Raw genomic sequence first — 14,527 nt, forward strand, 5'->3', positions numbered from 1 at the left:
ATGCGTTTGCATTTCATTGTATTTTAATTTCTGTGAAACTCCACACCATGGTGAATGAGGATTCTCCCTTAACGATCTCTCGAGGTGAAGTAAAGGTGCATCGATAATGCATGACTCACACACACACACACACACACACACACACACACACACACACACACACACACACACACACACACACACACACACACACACACACACACACACACACACACACACACACACACCAAACCCAGGAGAGAAGGGGGTTTAAAGCGAGCATGGCTCTCCCCGTTCCAGACAGTTTCTTCCTTCGTCTCTCTGTTCTTTTATTCTTTCTTACTTTCTTTCTGTCTACCCACCTCTCTGCCTTTCCTTCCATTTCTCTCTCCCTCTCCCTCAGTGGTTCGTTCTGTCCGGATCTTTCTCTGCCAGAACTGACACCTGCTGGCGGAGCGCCGGCGCTGCTCCCTAATAAACCCCGACAGGCCAATCCGTGGCTGGGTGTTGGCGGAGGACAGGAGGACCGGCGACAGCGCTTCCATGGAGCCCTCCACCCCCAGCTCCTTATTTACCCACCGCAGGCAGGCATATTAGAGCCTGACGGGCTTTGACGTTAATCACCCACACTCCTACCTCGGCCAGAACGACTTAACCCTCTGCTCCAACTGTTTTTTTAAAGGCGGACCATCCGCTGTTTAAAACATTTCCCGGTTAGGCCCCAACAGCGAGGCTAGAGTCTTTGAACGATTCGGTTGTTCTGGGCAAATCGCTGAAATGACTCAGGAGGCAGGAATTACTCCGGCAAAAGAGTCATTTTTACATTTTGCTCCCATCACACCAGCTGCAGTCAGGTGCACAGTCATGCGATGAGTCTGGATCTGGATTCACTGAGTCTGAATTGAGATTCACTCAGTATGGAATGAGGAGTCTCGTCTTTCGATCTGAAATCAAGAAGAGCCTTCACGTGTGCTCCTCAAGCAGCCCAGCTATGAGCTCAGCAAAGGGCGTTTAAGTTTCAATTCAGTGAGTGGACGAGCGAGAGAGAGAGAGAGAGAGAGAGAGAGAAAGAACTGTCTGTCTGTCTGACTGTCTGTCTGTCTATCTGTTTGTCCTTCGATAATCTCGACACCCATTCATTCGCTTTTCTGGGATTGTCCTGGTTTCAAGCTACCTGTTATGCACAGGTTCTTTTTGGTTTCATTCAACTACAATAAATACTATACATCTACTTTAAAAACACACTGTTATTATTGGTTATGTTTGGCAGTGGTGGGCGTTCCGATTCCTTCCAGGGACACAAATCTTTTAATTCAGTTCCCTTAAAAGATTAGTTCACTGATTCGTTCACCGAATCAACCACCACAATAATAATAATAAGAAGAAGAACAATAATAATAATAATATTATAATTTTATAGATATATATAATAATATAATAATATAATATAAGTCACACATGGTGGAAAGGCAGACAAAAAATATCATATTAAGACGGCCAAACTTAAACAATAATAATAATATAATAATAATAATAATAATAATAATAATAATAATAATAATAATTATTATTATTATTATTATTATTATTATTATTATATAATAAATAATAATAATAATTATTATTATTATTAAATAATAATAATAATAATATAAATGCAAAACTAAAAATATTAAATAAAAATATTTAAAAAAACAATTTAACCTGACAGAGATTTTACTTTGATCATGCCACAGCTGTCAACCTCGGGATTCTCTCGTATTTTACTCTTCTTTCCTTCTTTTCTTCATTCTTTCTGTCCTCCCGGTTTTCAATTTTTCCCATATACAATAAATGTCCCGTATTTTTAACCTTCGATAATCTCGACACCCGTTCATCCGCTTTACTTCACACGTGTATTGCTGGGGTTCTAAGGATGTGCAGTGGGAAACAAAAGAAAACACAGTGCATAAATGAGTACTGAGTAATATCCCCCCCCCCCCAGTGTGCCACTGGGATGGAAAAATGTATGGCATGGATCATGCAATGCATGTGTAATGTCTGCACAATACAGTTTAAAATAACTGCATCCTGACTAAAATAACTAAAGGGGGAATCAATGAATGAATCAAAGGAACTGAAATAACTTGTGGAGAGTTCTGAACTATTTCCACCAGTTCTTTAGGTTCCTTCACCGATTTATTTGCAAACTACCTCTTGAGAAGCTTTTGGCGGGAGGCGGAGACTCAAACAAAAAAATTGTTTTGGTTGAGGATTCAGTTCATTTCGTTCACTTCAAAGATTTTGTCAAAAAGAACAAATTGTTCACAAACAAGCAACACTATTGTTTGGAGAAATGGGAAGCGGGGATGCGCAGCGGATCGTGCAGCGGTCGGTGGAGATTGCGGTGGCGGCAAACTTTTTCAAATTGTTTTTTTAGAAAGGTTAAAAATATGGGATATTTACCCTACATTAAACCGAACAGTAATAGCCACACGTAAACATGTGTGAAATAATATTATTATTAATAATTAAAAATAAATAAATTAATAAATAAAATAAAATAATAATAATAATAATAATAATAATAATAATAATAATAATAATAATAATAATAATAATAATAATAATAATAATAATAATAATGTGAAACAACAGTCGCGCATGTGTAAATCGAGGTCATGACATCATCGTCTGGCGTCTTTTGGAAGGCGTTTTCCAAAAGCTTTGTTTTCAGTGACCAGACACGGCGTTTTGGTATGGATGGGAGGCCAAAGCGCCGCGAAAATACTATGTTTTAAAAAATACCCATATACATGTGGACAGGGCCTGAATTACTGACATTTTGTTCAACTGTGACATTGTAGTTTCTTGATGAATTTGATGTGCTGATGAATGAAGGAGTGATCGCTGACGCTGACTTGATTAAAATAATAGTTTTATTACACAAATCAGCATCAAACCGGACTTGCCATGGAACGTCCAGGAGAGAACAAAGCCGAAAGTATTCTCTCCCGACTGAAGTAAAAGACTTCTATATACTCATACGGAGATCCCGTAGCCCACCTGGTCACAAGGCATAGGTCACAGTTCAGCACTTGTGCAACGTAAATCTACACATATCCTCCTCTGGCGGTTGGAGGCATTAACACATTTCTTCTGCTGACTTAATCTGAATGCATCAAAACATTTCCTCTCCCATAGGGCCTCTGAATAGACACATTGTTTTTTTTGTTGTCCGTATGACATGGAAGCAATAAATTAAAAGTAACATACGTTAGTAATTATACCATACAATTACTATACAATGGGCTCTGATTCTTGAAAACCCAGGGCCCTCATTCAGGCACCTCAACATGTCTTAGAAAGTCTTGCATTTTGAACAGGCATGCACTCGCACACGTGTGCAAAAACAGATAAGGGATTTGGCATAATCCAGACTGATTTTGATGATGAATTATTTCTATAATTCATACTTTGCAGATTTTTGGTGACCCACAGTTGGAATTCCTTCACCACATGAATCAGTTTGACAGAAATCATCTGACTCTCGTTCATCGCTCACTACTCCGTACAGCAACTGATCAAACAAACAAAAAGAGTCAGTCACTCGTTTTGAACCTCCAAAAAGGAGCTGAACCTTTCATCTCTGCCCCCAACACAACCCCCCCCCCCCCCCCCCCCCCGACAGCTGCAGTGTTTGCTTTTGATAGCATCTCCTTGAGGTGGCTGCATCTCATTTTACATTCCAGTCACTGTGCCGCTGCTGCCTCCTGGGTAATGCTGCTCCTCTGAGCCTCCGCCATCACACGCCGCTATCCGCCAAGAGGAATTCTTGCTGCTTCAGACGCTTTTCTTCACCTCGACGCATCCCCCGCTCCATTGTTTTCAATATTTCAGAGCAGAGGGGTTTCTGGGGGTAATTGTTATGTATATTATGTAATCCACACCGGTGAGTTGTTCTTCTGCTCAGAATCAGACAAGCGAAGAGTCAGAAAAATCGAACGACTCTATTTTCGCTCTAGAGTCGCTCGTCTTGCACCAAACAGAATAAAAAAATAAAAAATAATAGATCAACCTTTGTTGGAGGTTTCTGTGTTATCGCTTTTAAGCGTCTTTTTGGGGAAATAAAAACAACATGCAGCGATATTTATTTGGTTTGCTTTCAGAAGAATTTGACATTGTTCCATGATCAAATGTTTTGAAAGCACTTGCTCAAAAACAATTATTCTCTGTGGTGCTACAACTCTGCTGCACTGTAAAACAATAATGATCATAATAAGAAAAATCACATCAATACTCCCACACAACAACAAGCATGACATCCATTTATAAATCGTCCCTCTTAGCCGCTCCTCCGCCTTGAAGGGCTGCAGGTTTTTTTGTTCTTTTCCACCTCGACCTGCTCAAGTAAATTTCGCTGTTGTCAGAGGCTTGAAGGCGTCATTTAAATCATTGGATTTGTTGTACGGCACTGGAGCTCCGTGATGGAGTTGATACAAGAACTGGAGAGAGACTCCACAACATACCGCTCGAGCACTCGTCGATAAAATACTTCTATATCTGTGAAACAAATGTGTGTTACATTGTTGCTCGAAATCCCTGTCTCTTCACTTTCAGATCCATAAAATAATAAGAAAAAAGAAAAGAAAAGAAAAAAGCAATAGGCTTGAAATATTTACCCTTTTTTTAAGTGGAATGTTTCCTTGTTTAGGCAGAAAACAAAATTTTAAAATGTCTAAACCGGTATTAAAATAGTCGCAAGGCAGACCACTTTACTCACGGAAAATTGAGTGATTCAAGACTCGTGAACAATTAATTCATAGCAAACAATCTTTTAAATGACTCAGGAGTCTGGAGTCACAAAGAGTGAATCCTCGACTCACAAACTGAAAAAAACGACTGAGGACTAAATTACTAAATTAAAGCCCGAGGTGAAAAAGGTCAACGCATGTGACGTAATTCATATTGAATGTGACTGATTTAGACTTTGCATTCCACCAAAATGAATCATTTTGACAGAAGTAAATACCTCCTGTGAGAATTCCATTTACAACTTAGAACCAACACAACTCTTCTGACTCGTTCATGATCCACAGGAAGTCCTCCCTCCCTCACTGAGCGTAACACAAACTGAATCAAACGAACAAAGAGTTAGAAAACTAAACGACTCTTTACTTTATAATGAGTGAGTCGTCAAGGACTCTCTCAAAAGCGAATCAAACCTTTTCATCACTACTAATAGTTCACACTTTCAGTGTGAAACGTGTTCTGATGAACACAGAGCTGCTTTTCTGGATGAACTACTCCAGCCTTGCAACTTTGAAGACCATTATTCATATATTTTAAGTAGAATTAGAAACATTTTCACGGCACACCGTCAGAGGTCTCATTGCACAATGGTTGACAATCACCATTCTAAACATTGGATAACATTTTATATTATCAAATCTCAGCATACACCGAGAACAATTGTCCTTTGCATTTGGGCGCACCTCATATGCCACCATCCAGCCATGCTAACCTCTGCAACCTGAGAGCACTCTTCATTCGCAGAATACAGAACGTAGGGGTCAATCTGATGTCCCGCGGGGGATAGTGTTAACCGAAGATGGCAAAGCCAATGTTAAATCAGCTCCACCGAAAAACCAGCCAACACTGGGCACAATTGGCTTGACAAAGCTACCTTCCAATTCAGAGCGAGCTAAGAAAATAATGCAATACATCACCTACTTCATATGCAAAGACCTGCGTTGATACAACAATGAGGAAAACAAAGGCTTTTGTTACATGCTCAAGACACTGGAGCCCAGTTATGTGAATTAGTTGCAATGTTTTTTCTCCAACCGAGCCATACCCAAGCTCTACAGAGAAGTGAAGCTTAAAGTTGAGGAATCTTTGAGTACAGGGTACAGGTATAAAACCCTGCGTTCCTGTCCCCAGAGAAGAGACAGGAAACCTATGCCAAAGTGGTTGCTGAGGCTTAAAACCTTCAGGTAAACAAACATTTAAATAATAATGGTAGAATGTATTCTAGCCCTCTTAAGAAAAGTCACTGCTCTACTAATATTGTAGGTGTCATAGGTAAAAAGTTATTTAAAACCTAAAGACAAATAATATTATTGAGATATCACTGTATTGCTTTGTTGCATACTCAAAGATATATTAAACATATTTATTGTCCCTCTCTCTCCCTCCACTCTGCCTCTCTTACGCCACAGTGCAGGTATATGGGAATGCCGTTTTTCTACGGTGTTTAGACTGCAGCCCAGGCTGGCCCTCAGCTCTTCCTGTCAAAAGGATGAGACTGGAGATCCCTGAGCTAGCTACAGGTAAGCCACCGGGTGTCTCCACGGCAGTGGCCGATTCTGCTGGCCTCAATACCACAAAAAGCGCCTGTGGCATTTGTGGTGGCAATTTGCATTATTAAGGACTCACAGACGGAAGGATGTCTTGTTGGGTTTATTCACTTCTGCAGAAATACCCCCACAGACTTCACATAGTACTTTTGAGCTGGAGGTGTCATTCTCACCCTCAGTCTGGGTTTTAAACATTCGGTACAAGGATTAGTTTACAGTCATTTTAAGGTAGCCGGCAATTGTATTTTCCCAAGAGGACATATTTGGTAGCCAAGACTGCTACACTAGAAAAGGACACCAGTCCAGTGGGCGAGTTTCCTTAAAGCCATTGAGTCTCCTTACTTACAGAAATACATTGTAGTGCATTCTTGCTACAGTGATACATTTAGGGCATTTTTCCACTACAACATTACTGCTGACAACGTGATTCGTGGAGACACTAGGGCCAGTTCTTCATGTTTAACTGCCTCGCAAGACCCAAACAGGGCTACCCACTCACATCACATCAGCAGCCCCCCGTTTCTATGCCGATTCTGCTGATTCAGCGCTGAAGCAGAATCTCCGCTGCCAACCCCCACTCTAACAGCTGTCTGGCTGGCAAACTGTCTGTCTGCAGTGGTGAGGGCAAAGGGAGGCTATGAGGAGTTAATGAGGAACGGCCCCCATATGGAGTTATCCCCCCTCTCTATACTACCCCGAGTGTGTCTCAGGTGCTCGCTACCACTATGGCCAGACACTGAGATAAGGTTAAATGCTGTAGTTCGCAGTGCCCCCACCCTCCTTTCCAAGGGATCAGACAGACGATGATGTCAAATCCCATGGCGGCAGCTGCCTTATCAGAGGAGATAGCAGCGCCTCTAAACAAGGGAGTCATATCGGTTGTTCCACCAGCGAACAGCTAGACTGGCATTTATTCCTACTTCCTGGTTCCCAAAAAGAGGGGGTGAGGCTAATTCAGGATTCATGAGCTCTCAACAAATTTATTGTTAAAAGACTGTTCCGCATGCTGACTACCCAGAGCCTACTGCGTTACATTGCCCCGGGAGACTGTTTCAGCTCAATCGATCTCAATGATACGTATTTTCATCCTAGCGCCAAACAGATGGTTTCTCTGCTTTGCCTTTATAGGAATAACCTACGAATACCAGCAGACACCGTTTGGTTATTCCCTAGCACAGTGCACCTTTTCAAAATGCGTGAAGATGACACCGAATCCACTTCGGAGGAGAGGTATGACAATTTTGTTCTCGCTCAACGATATTCTTGTGCAGTCTCACTGCACAGAAGTAGCGAAAACACAAACCAAGTCCCTGGTGACAAATCTTTCCCACTTAGGTTTCACCATCAACTGGGAGAAGAGCAGTCTTTTTCCCAGACTAAGGGTGGGTCTCTTAGGACTCATGGCAGTGGCACATACAGTAGTAGTACTGCTGGGTCTGCTCCACATGGACCCCATCCAGAGATGGTTCATTCAGCATTCTTAAAGTGGATGCAGTGCATAACAAAACACGTTTGTTGACGATCCCAGCTTCTATCAGCGCCAACCTGAACCATTACGGGAATCCCCAGGTTCTGGCCCTCCGTGCACCCCTGGGAAGGATGCCCAGTCCCGTGACTATCTTCACAGATGTGTCTCTGATAGGATGGGAAGGAGTGTGCCGCCCCTTCGCAGTGGGGGAGTGGCCGAATCCCCCGTCCGAACACATAAACGTGTTAGAACTAAACAACGTCCTCCTGGTGCTACAACAGTTCTCCTAGTTCCAGTTAGGTTAGATAACCAATCGGCAGTGTTTATATCAACTGACAGGGCGGAGTGAGGTCCGAATCTGCGTCGCTGAGCGGCCAAACTCTGGCACTGGGCGCATGCTAACCTCCGCAGCCTGAGAGCCCTCTACATTTCCCGAATCAGAATGTAGGGGCCGATCTGATGTCCCGCGGGATACTATTGGAGAGTAAGTGACACTTGAACCCAGACATACAATAGTATGGCAGATTAGTGCTGCTTCGGAGAAGCCCGGGTGGACCTGTTTTCAACCGCCACTGGGAGTTGTCACGTTAGTCTGCGCCCTTTGGCCCTGCATGCTGCTATATGCGTTCCCTCTGATCTACCTAATAGACCGCCTGCTAATGAGAGTGAGAACGGAGAGAGTGTGCCTCGTCTTAGTAGCCTCGGTGTGCACGTCCACACCTTGGTTCTCGGAGCTGGTCCAGTTATTGGTGGACGAATGATGGCCAATACCAAGGTGCCATCTCCCAGGCACAGGGAATGATAAAAAAGCTCACGATGGCCTGGTACCTGAGAGGTTGAGGCTACAGCAACAGCTTGTCATCTGCAGTGATTAACACAATACAGCTTGCCAGGGCAGCTTCTATCAACATTCAAGGGAGAATTCACAAAGAATGAATTGCAGCCGTTGATAGCACCATGAATTTCACATCAATTGCGCCCGCTATCTGCGTCGTCTTATTCTCCGATTCACAAAAGATATCATGCTAATGACAAACCAGCAAAATCACACCCATAAAACAATATAATATAATTGTGCAATTATACATGTGTCAAAGTATAAATGGTGGCTTTGCACCAAGAATAGTAGTAGGAGAAAAATGGGTATCAATGGCTCTGCTGACATGGCACTGGACGCACAGGGCTTTATTTTCTTTCATTAAACTAGGAAACGTAGGAAAATAAATAAATCGAAAATAAAATTACCCTGTGTTTTTTGTGATCGGTGCATGGAGAATCAGAACTCTGAATTTATCGCTATTCCATAGCAATAAGCTTTCATTGTTTTCTCATTATGTTTTGAGTTTTATAGGAATTATGGAACTGGTTTTGTCGATGTTTGTAACGCCTTCTTTTGTACAATAAATTTTTTGAAGTGTCAACAAGTTGTTTTTGCAGTGCATTTTGAAAACCCCGATGGACTGCTACCCATCCATGGCATTGCTACCTTTGGATGCTGTGACAGCAATAATAATTATAACAATTATGTGAAAATATTAATTACCGATCACTGGGCACCCTGGTGACCCCTTATAAATACACTTCAATTGCACCAGCTCTCTGAGGACAGTAACATTTTCACTGTAACTGCGTGTGGCAATTAGCACCAGTGTTTGTGAATTGGACGTTTTATGCAACGAGGCTACTTTGCATAGAAAGCAGCCAATTTTGTGCCAAATGCATCAATAATACCTTATTTAAGTATGCTCAAACAGCACCAGCGCACCGAGCCGCTATTTGCGTGGCAGCGCAGTTAGTGGTGCATTTCACCGTTTGCGGGTGCTTTTGTTACCGTCTTGAGAGTGCTGGTGCAATTGAAGTGCATATATAAGGGGTGTCACGCCCAGACTTTCCAGTGACTTATTCCACTGCAAGTGGACACCAACACAGCACTATGGGACCTATATGATGTGTTGTACAGACTTCAGAACCAACATCCCGACGCGGCTGTGGTGGTGGCTGGGGACTTAAACAGGGCGAATTTAAAAAATATTCTGCCCAATTTCCACCAACACATCACGTGTGCTACCAGGGGAGATATAACTTTGGACCACTGTTACACACCGTACAAGAACAAATACAAGACCATCTCGTTACCTGCTTTTAGGAAATCCGACCACGCGGCCATTGCTTTGATCGCTATTTAGAAGCTATGCGTCGCGCATGGAACGGTAGTGATGAGGGACCTAAAGCGGTGGTTGGGCTAATCAGAAACCGTGTTTCAAGATGCTCTTACTGACGTAGACTGGCACATGTTCCAATCAAGTTCCAGTGAAGTCAGCGAGTTTACAGAAATAGCTAAGAGGTTCATAGCCACGTTAGCGGACAGCATCGTTCTCATGGTGAAAGTTCGGATATCTTCCTAACCAGTGGGTCGTTAAATCCATCTGCGGCGCTCTGAATGCTCGCATGGACACTTACAACGATGGTCTTGTATCTGGAAAGATGGACAATTACAACGGACGTACAGGTACAGAGTGGAGCAACAGATGGAGCAACGGGACACTAGATGCTTGTGGAAGAGGCTGCGGACTATTACAAACTACAACAGCAGCTCCTCCCCAGCCAGGAGTGTGGACGCCTCCCTAGCCAACGAACTGAACTCCATTTTTGCGCGGTTTGAGTCTGGCAACAACACCACTCGCTCGCCAGCTAATTGGAGTTACACCGCTCGGGATGAGAGCACACTCTCAGTGTTTGAGCAGTCAGGAGAGCTCTGATGCGTGGCAACACCAGGAAAGCTGCGGGCCCAGATGGCATATCTGGGCGAGTACTAAAGACCTGTACTAACCAGATAGCCCCAGTGTTCACTAGGATATTCAATGCCTCCCTGGCTGAGTTGGTGGTCTGGTCCTGTTCAAGAGGTCCACCGTCATTACTGTCTCGAAGATCGCCTCTCCAGCCTGCCTGAATGACTATGGTCTGGTGGCCCTCACCTCGGTGGTCATGAAGTGCTTGGAGAGGCTGATTAAGGATAACATCTGCGCCTCCCTCCCCCGCACCTTGGACCTGCTGCAGTTTGTGTATTTCCCAAACAGATCCCTGGATGACGCTGTGTTTCAGGTATGGCACACCACGCTCACGCACCTGGATGGCCGGAAGGGGGCCTATGTGGGGATTGCTGTTCATTGACTATAGCCAGCTTTCAATACCATAGTCCCCAACAGACTCGCTGTCAAGCTGCAGGAGCTGTAGCCCGGACCCAGGTGGTTAGGGTCGGGAGGCACGTGTCCGGCTCCCTCCCCTGAACACAGGATCCCCCCAGGGCTACTCTGTATTCACTTTTTGAGTCTGATTTTATTAAATTTTTATTTAATTAATTTATATTCTTCTATTCACTAACTGCATTACGTTTTAGGAGTCCGTTTGTTTCAGTTAGGTAGCTAGGTAGAAATTAGGTTAGCTATTATGTTCGGTTTAGAACTTATTGCGCATAATCGCCGGGTGCGTTGCAAAGGCATTTCACTGCATATATGTATGAACGTATGTATATGTATGTGACAAATAAACCTCTTGAATCTTGAATGAATTAGACGCTTGCTTTTTCTGTTATTTGCGCCGGGTTAGTGGCCGCAAAAGTCGGGCAATCGGTTTCTTGAATTTCAGTACACTGGGAAGTGGAGGTCTTTCGAATAATGGTGCGAAGGACAGAAGGTCACTCCCACCTCATGCCCTGTGGAACACATACTTTCCTATCTCCAGTGGTTATTGGACATGGATTTCTCTGCTTCCACTGTTAAAGTTATGCATTGTCTATTTCTGCCTGCCATGAGGGTTTTGGCGAAAAGCCAGCGTTTGGCCACTCCCTGGTTAAATGCTTCCTACAGGGATTACATTATGTGGATAAGTTAGTGTGATCCGTTTATCCAATATGCAAATTTGGATTTTCCAGTGCCAGCGCATGATTGGTTTAAGCGCCGGTCGTGATACATCGCAGACATTCTCTCTTGGGGTGAGTCACCATGCTATTTTAAAGTGGTAAACCGTGTATGACTAAAACTCCGTTCCCACTGCTCTGTAATGTCTTTGAAGTTATATTCATCGGTTGGCCGGTTTTACCAGCAGAGATATTGCCTTCCCTCTTGCTGTTGACAGCAGGGCGTCTTGCTATTGGACTCAGGCTAAAGGGCAGAGCCTATATGAAATAGAACAATGGTTAGCTTGCTCTAACTCAAGTTCTCCAATCAAAAGCCCTCTAGCTTTTCCTGCCATGCGGTCTTCGCTGAAGATCCTTGGGGAGTAGAACAGCGGGTGCGGGGACCCTTTATAGGGGCAGGCCACAGCTGATAGGCTGATGGGTACATTCAAATTATCATTGAGGTCAATAATGACGACGCTAGAGAGATTTGGCTATGATCAAAGAACTTGAGCTGGAGTAAGCTTATCATTGTTTGATGACGAGTCTGCTCACCTGTGTGGCATTTTGGGAAATACTGACACAGATATGACCTGCCCTGCCCAGTCACCGCCCCTTCCACCATTGAATTAATATCCATTGAGAATTTTTTTTAGCTGCTAATAGTGATTCAGCAGCTGTTCATTGAGGATTGTTTCTGGAGGAGTTGTCATTTTGTTATTTCTTCTCTGTGGAGGAACAGGATAGGGTGTTGAATGTCATTGTGGCAGACGAGGGAGCGTGGTTAAGCCATGGACTGCAGGCGACGGCTCTGGTTTCTTCCCGCCGCGACGCAGCTGATTTTATGTTTCCGTTTTGGAAAACAAGCCTTTGTGTGTACTTATTATAATAATCCCACAACTGTCTGCGCCACACTGCCAGAAATACTGTCTCCCTACCTAAACCCCTACCTGTAGGTAAAGACTCCACAGCTTCTTATAAAGTTCCAGCTAAATTAATATGGGATGAGAATCAAATTGTTTTTGGGTTTTTTTCTAACCACTTTAAGAGTTCCTTTAAGAGGAGAAAAGCATCTTGGTTAAAATGGTGACTGACAATTCAAAACTCCAATCTGTTTTAATGGGAAGTCAACATCTTGTATGGTTTACATTCAGATATTTTTATTAAATATCATACTTAGCACCAATGAATGGTCTACACCACATTGTTAAATGTATTGTTCTGCGCCGCGTGAAAGAACAAGATCATTCCAGACAAGCGCTGTCTCACTTTGTCAACGCTATCTTTAGTGTTGCACATTTTCCTGTTTAGGTTTAGGTTCTCTCAAATAAGAAAAAATCTCTCAACCTGCGTCAAAACTTTAGTGTTAGCAATAGTCAACAGTCAATAGTCAGCTCATTCCCCTAGTGGCACAGTGCATTGCACTGCTGCCTCACGGCAGGAAGGTCCTGGGTTCAATTCCTGCCTTGGGTGCTGTTGGTGCTGTGCTCAGCTGGGTTGTCTCAATTATTGCCCACTGCTCCTGGCTGCCCCTGCCAGAGAAAGGATGGGTTGAACACAGAGGACCCATTTCACCAGCCATCATCCAAGATTCAAGATTTTTATTTGTCACATACATATACATACTTCCATACATATATGCAGTGAAATGTAATGCAACGCACCCGGTGATAGCACACAATATGTCCTAGGAAAAAATAAAATAAAATAAAATAAAAAGTAGAAAATTCCTTTCTAATAGACCGACTAACTGACTCCTAAAACGCTCCTAAACGTCCAAAGCATACGTTGTTGTGAGACAATTAAAGATTCATCTTCTTAGTCCCTCAGTATAAATATAACTCCACTTGCTTTGGTTCTCTTGCATTACTCTGAACTTTCCCACACTACTACCTGTTTCCCGTACCTTCTGTCCGGCCATCTGGCTCAACCCCTGGACTCTAATTCTCTGCCTATTCCCTGCTGGATAAGTTCGCTTTCTCTGACTGATCTCCTGGTTTTGACCCCTGCCTTTTTTTTTTTTTTTACCTGATTGTTTTTGTGTCGTGCTATGTGGGTTCAAGTGTAACAACTAATATTCATGTTTGTAGGGTTTCTACTCTGCCCTCCCATTCCACGACATGTTTTATAAAGCATGCATTTATCTCAAAAGCCATTGACCCTCACCCGCAGGTGGATTAGAATAAAGCTCTGTCTTAATGAGATACTTGTGGCCTCTCCTGTTGGCGTACAATAGACAGAATTGGGTGAGTTGAAACAGAGTTTAATCTGTCAGCCTGTTTCTCTCTTTGGACAGGATGTGCTTCATTGTTGAGAAGCTGCTCCCAAACATGCTGGCCATTGAGAGTACAAAATCTCTGAGGAGTGGAAAGCGGGACTCAGGTAATAGTCTCCAAAATGAAATCCCCCTCTCACTGCGCTTTGCTTTAAAGAAGCTGTTTGACTGTAGTTTGCACAGTTCAAGCTGCAACTCTAGGGGTTGCTCACTGACAGCGTCAGAAAGGGGTCAGTGAATAACTCAATTTGTGGCTGCATGGCGTAGAAATCTTGAGAGCGGTCCTTGAACTCCTGCTGCAGTGTTTCTATGTCGGTTCTGTACAGTACTTACAGAAATGTTCTTGCATTCGCTGACATCTTTGCACATCACCTCACAGGCGGGAAAGTGTGCCAAATTTGAATGGTCAGATGAAAAGTCTTCATTGAACGGAGCCAGTTTCTAATGGAATGCGTTCATGTGTGGATTGACATCAACACAGTTTTGGCCTCCTGTCTGCAACTGCATATTCAGGTGATTAGGCTGTGAGGTATCCACAAGGAAGGTCACACTCGCACTGAAATTCAGTATCC

The sequence above is a fragment of the Zeus faber genome (genome assembly GCF_960531495.2).
Source record: "Zeus faber genome assembly, chromosome: 4".
In the NCBI taxonomy this organism is placed as follows: Eukaryota; Metazoa; Chordata; class Actinopteri; order Zeiformes; family Zeidae; genus Zeus; species Zeus faber.